Consider the following 11,905-nt stretch of genomic DNA (forward strand, 5'->3'; position numbering starts at 1 on the left):
AGACCAATTTCATTATTTAGCAACCTTGTTTATGAGTTTAAAATAAAAAACCTAGGACGTAGGATCAGTTAATTTCAGGAAAAAGATGCAAAGAGGTACCAATAGTTTCAGAAAAGATGCAAGTTGATTTTAGAAAAAAGAATTATCAGTTTAAACAAAGAGAAAGATGCAAACCGATTTTTAGAAAAGAGTTACCAGTTATTTCAGAAAAGATGTAGACTGATTAAAAGGTTTACGAGTTTCGGGGAAGTGCAGATTGGCTATAGGAAAAAGGTTTACCAATTTTAGCGGGCTTCAGAAATAGAAAATTACCAGTTTTAATAAAGACACTAGTTCCAGCAATCGATACTGTTTAAGAACGAATGATGCTATTAAAGACGAGGTTTCCTATAGGCATGCTTTCTATATGTTTACTGATTTTAACACCCTTTCCTGCTATCAATAAGAGTCTTATACACATGATGTCTATATGCAACTTTGTTATTAAGCCTATAAACGGTTTGCCTAATGACATTTATATATGCAGAAATGCAAGAGCCTATAGACATGATCTCTATATGTGTCATTACAGAACATGAATGTTAAATCCTATAGACATGCTTTCCAGGTGATTTTTGCGGTAAAGTTAAGCGTTAAATCCTATAGGCATGGTCTCTATGTGATTGAATCAGTATTAAAGACCCTATAGGCAGGATTTCTAGTTTGAATAAAATCCTAATTCATGATTTCTACCCCTTGGATATAAGAAAAGTAAAGACCCCTCCCACACCCTTTTACTATACTCCCCGAGTTTCATACAAAATTATTACAACCCAATGAATCAAACTGGAAATTAAAGGATACATCAAAAGCTAACAGCTAGATCCGAGTAGCCTAATTCAACCTTAATGTCTAATAACATGCGATTGAGCTACTCCCGGGATCCAGATTTCCAAAGCCTTCTCTTTATCCAAGGTGCTTCAAAGTTCCAAGGAATCTCAGGGATTTCAGGCATTGCTTACACCCAGGATACTACCAGAATTAGAATAGTGCAGTGTGGAAGAGTCGGCTCTCATGCATCCAAGTTCAGAGGGAGCTCGGGGGTCCCAAAGCATGGCTTGCAAGAGAGGGGCAGAACTTATAGCTAAGAGTAAGTGCAAAGTGAAAGGGAATTGGGGGGGCATGACAGGTGGTGGTCATACCTAGATACAAAGTAGGTTGGCACACCCCTGACCACCTGCTTGGTCAAACACATTAAGAGCAGACCCTTGAAGGTCAGACCAGAGTCTGGACAGTAATTAGGACACTGCCAGACCCAAGTCTAAAGCTCAACAACACATAAAGGGGGAAAGGGAATGGGAACTGATTGAGTTTGGGATTCAAAGAATCCAATCCAGAATCATGGACAACAATATTAGAGTGTTGTCATGCCCCGAACCATAGCTCACCTATAAAGGGGTATGAGAGTTTGGGATTCATAAAGTATCAAATTCATGACAAACAACTGACAGGATGCATACATAATTTAAATACTGAATTACAAAGGAAAGGGGGGGGGGGAACATGTTACAATATGCTAGAAACAAATGTCAACTAAAAGAATTGGACAGAAGTGGGCAGAAGTAAACACATTGTGGTGGAGACATGTAAACAAACTGAGACATACCAGTAGAGAAGCAAAAGAGCGCAGGAGAAAGTAGAGTAAACAAAGTCCACAGCAGCACAATAGGCAATTAAGTAAAGTCATACAATAGGCAATTAAGTCTAAGTACAGGATTTGAAATTATTTTTGGAAAGATTCAGTGGGGCCAATCAAAGGAAAAGGAATCAATTAGACTTTGACAAGCTAGTAAAATCAGGATCTCAAGGAAGGAAAAGTTTTTTCAAATCAATTTCGAGTTAAATAAATCACATGAGGTACTCAGTATATAATGCATGCTCAAATAGCAGACATGTGAGGCTAAGTTATGGAAAAAGAAACATCATGCAGCAATATCATAGAGCAGACATTCAAAGCATGTTAGTTAGGCTTCAAGGTGTAATAGAGAGAGAAGGAGTCGAAAACATGCAGAGAGTCGAGTGAGAATCACAAGCGTAGAACATATAGAGAAAAGAAATGTTGAAACAAGGCATCAAGTTGAATAATTTCAAACATACAAGCATGCACAAACAACCCCACAGGACTTTGAATAGCCTCCCAAAGAGACTAGGGTTTTCAAATCAGTTAAGTTTAGAGACGACAAACAGGTGAAACAATAAGAAATTTCAGAGTCCCAAGTGAAACCCTTAAAAGTTAGGGTTTTCAGTAAACCAAACAGATAGGCTCATGAACTCGAATAAATTCCCGAAATTAGGGTTTTTAACATCAAACGAACCTAGAGATGATCAGCGTATGAATCGAATGAAATCTTAACAAACAAACTCAAACAATCACAAAATTAGGGTTTTCAACATGCTTACTCAGATAAGGAAAACAAACAAACCAAGTCAGAAACATGCCAAGAATAAGAGAGGAACTTCGAAATAACTTAACCTAAAACCATAGTTAAAAGAACATAGAGTTTTGAAAGCAAAAAATTGGGGAAACTTTGAGAAACATGCTCATAACGTTCAAACACATAGATCTTGGAGCATATCTAAGAAATAAATAGAAGGAACCTTAGAGCTAGGGTTTCATAAGAAACCCAGGCAATGAGAAAGGCTTTGGAAACTCCAGATCTAGGCAGGATAGTCGAAGATCGAGCTCGAATGGCCATGGCTGGCCGGACAGAGGTTGAAGGCGATCGGAGAACAGCCATCGAGCAACGGCTTGGTCGAGACCCCTTCAAGATCTGGTCATAGGACCTCAGAGATGAGCGCATAGAAGCCATGGGAGGCCGGTATAGGCCTCCGATGAGTCTGGGAAGCCATGGATTAGGGTTTCGGTGAGAGGCGGCGGCTAGGGTTTGAGGTGAGTTGAGAAATGAGGAGGATTCAGAGGCGGCGTATTGTGAGGAATGGGGTAGGGTTTGGGGTCGTTTGAAATTAAAAAAGGAAAGGGGAGGTCTGGGTCGTTGATCAAAAATGATCAACGGCTCAGATTAAAAGAAAGCGGGCGGGTTTGATTTAATGGGTACTGGGTCGGGTTGATTGGGTAATTGGGTTGGGGTGATTTGGGACCAAATTGGAGCTGAATTGGGTTATCAATTTGGCTATAATTGAAATGCATTGGGGCTAAATCGTAAATAGCCAATTTTTCCTTTTTAATTTTTTATAAAATAGTAACACAAGTTTAAAAGTAAATTAAGAGTACTGGGTAAATAAATATTGTATAAATATTAATTTAAAAATGCTGGGATTAATTTTATAATTATAAAATGCTAAATATTACAAGATAGGCTGTGATTGCAATTATATGCAATTTAGCTTTAAAAATGCCAAATGAATTTGTAAAAAATATGCAAAATTACCTTACTTATATTTTGGTGTAAACATGAGAATGAAATAAGTTACTCATCAAAAATGATAATTTGGGAATAATTTTGGATTTTTGTGGTATTAAAACAGGCAATAAATTGGTTTAAAAATCATGAAAAATACCAAAACTCATGGGTGTGCTTATATATGCACACATATGCTATTTTGGAAGTATTTTGGGTACAAAAATACATAGGGAAAAATTGGGTATCAACACCATGACAACCATCTTCCATGATATGATACACAAAGAAATAGAGGTATATGTGGACGACGTCATCATCAAATCCAAGAGGGCCGCAGATTACATAGCAGACTTGAGGATGTTCTTTGACAGGCTAAGGAGGTACAACTTGAAACTGAACCCCGCAAAGTGCGCATTCGGAGTTCCCGCAGGAAAATTATTGGGATTCATTGTCAGTCATCAAGGGATTGAGCTGGATCCTTCTAAAGTCAATGCGTTTCAGGAGTTACCGCCACCTAAGAGCGAAAAGGATGTGATGAGCTTCCTAGGACGTCTCAACTACATCAGCCGTTTCATAGCACAATCCACAGTCATATGTGAACCCATCTTCAAGATGCTGAAGAAAGATGTCGAAACAAGCCGGACCGAGGATTGTGAGAAAGCCTTTGACAGAATCAAGGAGTACTTATCCACACCACCAGTGCTGGTCCCGCCAGAGCCGGGGCGACCTTTGCTACTTTATCTATCGGTATTGGATGGGGCCTTCGGATGTGTTTTGGGACAACATGACGAGATAGGAAGGAAGGAGCATGCCATATACTATTTGAGAAAGAAGTTCACACTTTACGAAGCACGGTACACTCTACTTGAACGCACTTGCTGTGCTTTGACTTGGACATCTCAGAAATTGAGGCATTACTTCTGTGCCTACACTACATACCTCATATCCAGGATGGACCCTCTGAAGTACATATTCTAGAAACCCATGCCGATGGGAAAATTGGCCAAATGGCAGATACTACGAAGTGAGTTCGATATCGTCTACGTAACTCAAAAGGCGGTCAAAGGACAAGCATTGACAGATCACCTTGGTGAAAACCCGGTGGGAGGAGAATACGAACCCTTGAAAATGTATTTTCCTGACGAAGAGATATCACTCGTAGGAGAAGACATTACTGAAACATATGATGGTTGGAGGATGTTTTTCGACGGAGCCGCAAATTTCAAAGGAGTGGGCATAGGAGCAGTTTTTGTATTAGAGACGGGTCAGCATTATCCGGTATCTGCTAAACTCAGATTTCCCTGCACTAACAACATGGCGGAGTATGAAGCCTGCATATTAGGACCCAACATGGCAATCGACATGAACATTCAGGAGCTGCTGGTGATCGAAGATTCAGATTTGCTCGTGCACCAAGTACAAGGAAAGTGGGCCACCAAGAATTCCAAGATATTGCCATATCTGAACCATGTGCAGGAATGGTGAAAAAGGTTTACAAAGATAGAATTCCGACATGTGCCCAGAATTCAGAATGAGTTTGCCGACGCATTGGCCACTTTGTCATCCATGATACAACATCCAGATAAGAACTATATTGATCCCATTCCGGTGAGGATCCACAATCAGCCAGCATATTGTGTTCATGTCGAGAAAGAAGCGGATAGAAAGCCTTGGTTCCACGACATCAAAGAATACTTATCAAAAGGAGAGTACCCGGAGCATGCAAATGACACTTAAATTTCGGAGACTATCGAATCACTTCTTTCACAGCGAAGTGAACTTGTACAGAAGAACTCCTGATTTGGGTCTACTAAGATGTGTTAACGCAAAAGAAGCTTCTAAGCTACTTGAGGATGTGCATGCTGGGACATGTGGTCCACACATGAATGGTTTTGTCTTGGCTAAGAAGATACTCAGGGCAGGTTAATTTTGGATGACCATGGAGACGGATTGCATTCAGTATGTCTGCAAATGCTTTCAATGTCAAGTGCATGCCGACATGATAAAAGTGCCGCCAAACGAGCTCAATGCAACAAGTTCACCTTGGCTATTCGCCGCCTGGGGAATGGATGTTATTGGTCCAATTGAGCCCACTACTTCAAACGGACACAGGTTTATTCTGGTCGCCATCGATTACTTCACAAAATGGGTCGAAGCTGTATCTTACGAAGCCGTAACCAAGAAGGTCGTCGCAGATTTTGTCAAGGATCGTATTGTCTGCCGACTCGGAGTTCCCGAGTCCATTATTACTGACAATGCCGCCAACCTCAACAGTGATCTGATGAAAGCTATATGTGAAGCTTTCAAAATCAAGCACAAGAATTCCACAGCCTACAGACCTCAAATGAACGGAGCCGTGGAAGCCGCCAACAAAAACATCAAGAAGATACTAAGGAAAATAGTGGAGAACCACAAACAATGGCATGAGAAGTTACCCTTTGCCTTGTTGGGTTACCGCACCACGGTTCGCACATCAACTGGGGCAACTCCTTACATGTTGGTTTATGGTACCGAGGCTGTCATCCCAGCCGAAGTGGAGATTCCTTCTTTAAGAATCATACAGGAAGCTGACTCGGATGCAGAGTGGATAAGGAGTCGCTATGAACAATTGGCCCTTATCGATGGAAAGAGGATGAACGCAGTATGTCACGGCCAACTTTACCAGAACAAAATGTCTAGAGCTTTTAACAAAAGGGTTAAACCAAGACAGTTCGCGCCAGGGCAGCTGGTACTGAAGAAAATCTTCCCGCATCAAGATGAAGCCAAAGGGAAATTCTCTCCCAACTGGCAAGGTCCGTACATGGTTCACAGGGTGCTGACAGGAGGAGCACTCATACTTGCATAAATGGATGGAGAAATCTGGCCAAAACTAATCAATTCAGACGCAGTCGAGAGATACTATGCATAGATTATTTATGTTTCCTCATCTGATGTAATTGAACTACGCTTGACCTGATTCCCGTTTAAGAGGGGATACGTAGGCGGATGGGTTCGGTTATATCATAATAAAATTTTCATTTCCCCCTAGATCAGAAACTGGGGCAGTATTTTGAGGAGGACCCTCAAAATTTCGGAGCGAGTCCAGCCAACGCCAACATGTGTCAGACAGATCGAAATCAGTTAAGAACTTGGGGCAGAATTTTGAGAAGGATCTTCAAAATTCCGAGGGGATTCAGCAAAGCCTCGGTCAAAGATCATCTACCAAACCGGGGCAGAATTTTGAGGAGGACCCTCAAAATTCCGATACGATAGAATTGCAATGTCTCTGAAATGTGTTACAGTCACTAGTTCATCTAAAATAATGTGATATTTCATAAATAACTCTATTTTCATCAATAATTGCATATTTTCGAAAACTCTATTTCCATTACAGTCAGGTATCACCCAGGGGAACTCAAAAGGCTTTCCAAAACGGAGCAAAGCAAGGCCGGCGGACAGAAGCACGAACCAACCTTCCCCCCCCTCCCCCCACAAAACTTATAATTTTTCTTTGGTCGCAGGCACATCTGACGTAACGGTAACATCCACGTAGCAAGATCGCTATCAATCAGGCCATCAGACACCGAATACATCTCCAGCTACGACATATGCTACTCTTATTTGCTTCTTGCTCCTTGCATGGGACTAATCACTGTCCCGCATACTTGCATGAGGCTAATCCTTGCCTCCATACTTACATGAGGCTAATCCTTGCTTCTATACTTGCATGAGGCTAATTCTTGCCTCCATACTTGCATGAAGCTAATCATTGCCTCCATATTTGCATGAGTCTAATCCCTGACTCCCTATTTGCATGAGTCTAATCCCTGACTCCCTATTTGCATGAGTCTAATCCTTGACTCCATATTTGCTAATCTCTGCCTCCATACTTGCATGAGTCTAATCCCTGACTCCCTATTTGCATGAGTCTAATCCTTGACTCCATGAGGCTAATCCTTGCCTCCTATTTGCATGAGGCTAATCCCTGCCTCCATACTTGCATGAGGCTAATCCTTGCCTCCGCGTCTGCATGGAACCAAACACTACCCCTCCTTGCTCAAATATTGCTCTATTTTTAGTACTATTTATTTGCTTTTCGATCGGGCTAAGCTCTGCCCTCCATTTCACAGGAAGCCTTGTCTTGTTAATATCATACTATTGCATATCATGGGCTGAAATATCGCCAACCTATCCAAAGGCGTCATAGTCTAAAGGCATCATCCTCATAGCCGGAAGACACCATGCCATGGCCTAAGGATCTCTCAAATTTGCATATCATTATTCAAAGGCATCATGGTTCGAAGGCACCGTTTTCATAGCCCGAGAACATCATTTTATGGCCTGCGAATCCCTCACTAAGTAATTCATGGCCCAGAATATCATGGTCTGAGGACGTCATCTTTAAACCGTCCGAAGATAACTTTCATGGTCCAAAGGAAATTTGCATCACGTTTAAATTTCCGCATAAATACATGTTTGTAGCATCTTTTATCTGCAGGTAACCAGTGAGCAACCGCTATCCTATCAGGAGCAATCTCGCTCCGGTTCCTCCAACTATCTCGAGCCTTAATCGCTCACCATGGCCGCTTTCGCATCTTGTGTCCGTTCTTGCAAAAATTTCATCGGTATATTCCACCGACGAATCCAGAACTACACATGGCCTGATTCCTGTAAAAGCAGGGATATGTAAGCACCTCAGAGATCGAAGTTCGGTCCCTGTCTTTCAAAGCATCCCGTCCGGTCAAAATTGGCCATCATTTCTTTATCCGAAAACTCTTTCATCCTTCCCGGGTAAAGAGGGGCAGTTGTTGATACCCAATTTTTCCCTATATTTTTTATATATGTATATTACATTCAAAATAGCATATATATGCATATATAAGCATGCACAAGGTTTTTATAATTTTTCTATAATTTTAAAGTTTTTAAAATTGATTTTCCTTCCCTTTTACTCATAAAATCCCCAATAACTATCCCTCAAATTAATGTTGTGGTGATTTAGTTGTTTAAATTCTATGTTTATTCCAAAATATGGTTAAAATATTTTTGTGCATTTTTTGTAATTGCATTTATATTTTAAAACTAATTTGCATATAATTAAAATATTAGCCCTATTAATGTATAATTACATTTATATGCATAGAATCGACCTTCTATATTTTTAAAATGTTGAAAATCTATTTTAAAACATTTTAGTACATGAAATTATTTTGTAGAAATTATTTGCAATTAATTATAAATTATATAGGGATAAATTGGCTATTCAAAATATAGCCAGATTGCATTTCAATCTTAGCCCCAATTTTAACCCAACCCCAGCCCAATTTCTAACCAAATTACCCGACCCAAACCCTAAACTAGCCTACCCAACCCAGAACCAATTAAATCACGGCCAATGATCTAATAGATCAACGGCCCGTATTAACCCTTTCCTTTTTTAATCCTAAATGACCCTAACCCTAACTCATTCTCCCAAACCCGCCGCCTCTGTATTCTCTCATCTCCTCTCCTCTCTCAATAACTCAACCAAACCCTAGCCCCTTCAACCGCCGACCTCTCTTCTCCGGTCTTCTCCGGTGACTTCTCATCGACTCCTAAGCCTCCAATGGCTTCTCTCATGCCATGCTTGCCTTCTCTAAGGTCTTCAAGGGCCCAGGGCCATGCCGACTTGCATCTAGGGTTCTTCACTTGTCTGTTCTTGGCTACTCCAGTGTGATTTCGAGCAAAATCATGCTCTATTTGTTACGATCTTTGGGATTCTAGACAGGTTCTTTCATCTCTATATGGGTTCCTCTGAAACCCTAATTTCTGCCTATATCTCCTAGATCTGTACAGATCTAAATTTCTTTAACGTTTTACACTGTCCTTGGAACTCTTTTACATGAATCGTTGATTTCAAGTATTTTTTACCTTTTTCTAAAAATTAGGGTTTCGGAACTTCTTTTAAAACTTTGTTTAACTGATTCTTTGTGTTTAAACTTCTATTTCTTGTATTATTTTTACTGATTCTATGAGTTTATCACATCTTCAACTCGTCTATGTTGAAAGCCCTAATTTTCTAGGTTTCTTCGTTTGATTTTTGTAACTGGCCTGTTCTTGTTTGAGTTTATGTGACTCTCTTGCCTCGAATATGTTCTTACTGAGTTTTTAGCCTAACTTATATCACCCCTATATGCTTGTGCTCATCTTGACTGTTCAAGACTTGCCTCTTTCTATCAATGTTGTTTAACCTTCGTGTTTGCTATGTCTGGTTGTTCTTATGTTACTCTATTTATATGCTGAAACATGACTCATGACTTTCTCTTTGATTGATTCTGGATCCCCTATTTCATGGTTTGATTAGAAGACCTTCCGTTAAACCTTCGATTCCTACCCTTTCTATTCAATTTGATTGATTCCCCTACCTTGTCTGCACTGGTACTTTATTCTTACCGACTATCTCCTTAATTAGAGTTTTTCTGAACTTAGCCCTAATTGTTTACCTTATACTTACTATATTTGAAATCTTTCCTTATTGGTCGTACATTGATTTCTTTCCTTATTTGTTACTTGTTCTTACCGTTTGAACTGATTCCCTTAAATTAAGGGAGTACTTGTACTAATTTTGCTCTAATTGGTTCTGAGTTCCATAATTACTATACTATTGTGATTCTTGCCTTATTTTACCTAGTTTCGAACTACTATATATACCTACTATCTCATTAACACAAACACGAGACATTGGTTCAAAAACTCTCTCTTTCACACTAAAAGCTTTCTGCTCTCTTTTGTGTTACTTACTACTGTCTAAAGTCAGCCGGCTGCAAGCCAAGGCTAACTACTGGGCTCTCTTTCACTTTGTGTTTACTATCCCCTTACTGGTATGTTCTGATTTTAATTCAAGTCCCAAAACAATATGCTTCTCCTATTACTTCAATTTGTCATGTTTCTAATGATGTTCTAGACGTCAATACCACACAAGAGGGAGGGTGATTTGTGTGGTACCTAATTTTCGCACTAGAAGAACCTGGTTCTTCTAGATGTACTTATTAAGACTGCTTGCGGAATTAAGAGTGCATAAAATAAAGAACACAGAGATTTTTACGTGGAAAACACCTGGCTCAAAAGGTGAAAAAACCACGACCTACTACTTAGTAGGATTTTCCCAAACTTCCACTAAAATCACTGAGCCAAAATAGCATTTACAAAACTCTTGTAAATCCAAGGATTAAACTCTAATCCCAGTGTGGCACACAGCCTCAACTGCTGTGACACTTTCAAGTTAACTCTAACTTGAATACTCAAAGTACCTAATACAATTGCTTCTATAAAAGCTAAAAAATACAATTTTAAAACACCTACTACAATTGAACTAGAATAAAAGAAAGACACAATGGAATTGGTTCTTTATCTTGTCCAAGTAGCTTCAGGTTTGCACACTTGAATCTCACGTAAATTGCTTGCAAAAAGCCTTGCTATTTTGCTCTTCAATTTAGTTTCACTTCTGCGTTTGTGTGCTACCCTGTTAAAGAGAACAATCATTATTATTTATAGAGTTAGTAATCAGAGTTTGATTAAAACTCGAATTGCTGATCCTTCATCAAATTCGAGTCCTAGAACAATTCAGACTCCAATCCTTATTCTTTATCCGGATGTAGTTCTCTTCACATAAGGAGACTTCAACTCCTTATCCTATGCAACCTTTTCGATCAACTCAGAAGATATTGTTGCTGACCCTTGAGACTTATCTTCACACGTATGTCACGTGTATAAGTATATCAACAATGTGTCTGTCTCACACGATGGACCTGGTTCATGACTAAGTTCATTTTGTCAATCTTCAAAACTTCATCATCTGAACTTGGGCCAACATCTAATATGCTTCTATCTATGATTTTGTTGTTCAACCTGCAATTAACATGTCTACTTCACTGTCTTCTTTGTTGCATGTTATATACCCCTTAGGATCCCCTTCTAGTGTGCCCCAATGTGACTATGTTTCTCTGATCCCTGGCATGCACCTTCCTGTATGAAGTAATTGGCTATCCTAAGCTTATTGATTCTGTATTAACTCTAAAGTTCATGCTACTTTAAAGGCTCCTCTGATTCTGTACCTATGTGCATCTGTGCTTACTATGTGCCCTATGCTTACCTCAAATCCCTATTACCCCTAAGTGGATGTGTGCACCTGTTTGACTCCATGTGCTGATGAACTTCTTCTGGTTCTGTATTTGGTTTGATTGATTGTTAGCCACCTTACTCTTTTTTTTAAAATTGTCTTATTTAATTACTCCCTATGTGTTTTCTTACAAAACTATTTCAAGCAAATCTCTTTTTAACACTGTTTTCCTACTGAAACCTTTCAAACTGTGTCAAGCACTCTCACTCTACTCCTAAGTCACTAGTAGGGGTAGTCATAAAAACCCGAAAAACCGAACCAAACCGAAAACCAAATCAAAGCGACCAAAAAAACCGATACTTTTTTGGTTTGGTTTGGTTTTGGTTTTGAATTTTAAAAACCGATCAAATTTGGTTTGGTTTTGGTT

The sequence above is a fragment of the Nicotiana attenuata genome, unplaced genomic scaffold, assembly GCF_001879085.1.
Source record: "Nicotiana attenuata strain UT unplaced genomic scaffold, NIATTr2, whole genome shotgun sequence".
Taxonomy (NCBI): domain Eukaryota; kingdom Viridiplantae; phylum Streptophyta; class Magnoliopsida; order Solanales; family Solanaceae; genus Nicotiana; species Nicotiana attenuata.